The sequence below is a fragment of the Pollicipes pollicipes genome, unplaced genomic scaffold (assembly GCF_011947565.3).
Source record: "Pollicipes pollicipes isolate AB1234 unplaced genomic scaffold, Ppol_2.1 Scaffold_4219;HRSCAF=4965_pilon_pilon_pilon, whole genome shotgun sequence".
Taxonomy (NCBI): Eukaryota; Metazoa; Arthropoda; class Thecostraca; order Pollicipedomorpha; family Pollicipedidae; genus Pollicipes; species Pollicipes pollicipes.
This window is the reverse complement of record NW_023596448.1, coordinates 21,443,290-21,445,061: the sequence shown is the minus strand read 5'-3', so window position 1 is coordinate 21,445,061 and position 1,772 is coordinate 21,443,290.

Below are 1,772 nucleotides of genomic sequence, written 5' to 3'. Positions count from 1 at the left end.
AGTACTCAGCGTTTTTAAGCAGTGAGTATGGTCACAAGCCCGTCTTCATAGGCAATTGATCACTAGTGCTTCGTGGAATTTCTGTCAGCTTTTGCCATTTGGATTTTTAGTCCTTAGGTTTTATTTTTTTCTGACTTTTATTCTGTTGACTTTAACACGTGTCCGGGTGGCCGGGTGAGTGCTTTCTCTGGGTGGGTGATTCTGAGAACTCAGAAAACTAAGAGAGCGAGAGACAGGATGTGTCCATTTCATTTCATTGTGTTTCAATCAAGTGTGTTCAGTCATCAAATTCACAGGGTGTGCTAGATTGTACATGAATTCATTTGTGCCAAAACTTGAGGTTCCTCTAGGCCATAACATTCAGGTGAAGTAAGGGCAAACAAGGCCAAGCTCAAAATTGGTGTCCAAAGTGCCCCACTTCTTCCAAGCAAAGGGTCACCTTGCGCAGTTGAGGGTAGGGTAACTTATCTTGGCCTTTTTAATGGTCATGGTGACCAAATCATGCAAGAGTGCCTTGATTTTACTTTTCAATAAGCGTCAAGGGTTATGCCTGGCAGTACGTTCCTAAAACCAAAATGTTGACCTGGGTCATCTTAGGTCAGTGACCTATCTCGACCTTCAAAAAGTTCTCGGAACAGTGCACAGTTTCCGTTCCTGTAATTAACAACTTAAAATGAGCACCAGAAACTATCCCATACAGCAAGCTTTAGAGTAGTTAAAAGTTGGTTTTGACCTTTATATGACCCTCACGCTGATCCCATGTCAATAGGATTTGTTAATTCAATTGTTTTGTTGCCTAAGAAAATATATGAAACCTGCAAAACTTTTTCTAAATGTGAAGGGGGAAACCTTCTTCTGGTGCGCGGCGGAAGCGGCGAAGTGGGCGCAAGGGGCGAGGAACAGCGGGGAAAAAGAAACGTTTTTTTGCGACAGCAGTCTTGGGGAAGGAAAACGACGAGGGGGCGCGTAGCTTGGAGGGTGTAGGGTACCGAAACTGTGTACGCTGTTGGAGGGCCAAGAGGAGTGACGTGGCTGTGTGGCTCAAATACATAGCATTTTTGAAATCCGCTAGCTGTTCTTACAAGCTATCTCGGCACATGCGCTAAGGATGGCGGAACCTGGAATTTGGACTTGAGAATCATTCCGGAGTTCAGTTCCAGGCATCCGTTGTGGAGTGGCTCGATAAAGTGGGCCTAGTGTGCAGACTGAAAGAAGTGAGCGACCTGCAAAACACGATTCCCCTCCGCCTCACTGGTGGGGGCATTCAGCGTGCACCAGCAACTTTCCGATGAGGATAAGCAGAGGCCGAGCGAGGTAAAGGACGCCCTGACCACGGCTTTCGCCGTCGGCAAATTTGACGCATACGAGAATTCGTCGCTAGGCGTTTCGGAGAGGGCGAAGTCGTCGACGTCTTTCTTGCAAACTTGCGCGGGCTGGTCATCTGTTTGGTGGTTTGTCTGAGACGGGATTGATCTGCGCATTCGTAGCTGGCTTGTCAGAGACCGTGCGGCATGCTCTGAGGGCCAGACACGGAGATGGAGGTCCTGGGCCTGACTGAGGTGCTGGGCCCCGCGCACGCGCCCTGCCGCAGAGGAGTCGGCAGCGGCGGCGGCGGCCCGCTGCGGGCTACGGCAGGCGCAGCAGCTGCACCGAGCAATGGGGTCGGCTTCTCAAGCCAAGGAGGCGCGGCGGCGGCGCGCCCAGCAGCCGGCCCCATCCTGCTTCGCTGCGGCTTGAGCGCGGCCATCTAGCTAGTTGGCGCCAGCGCGACA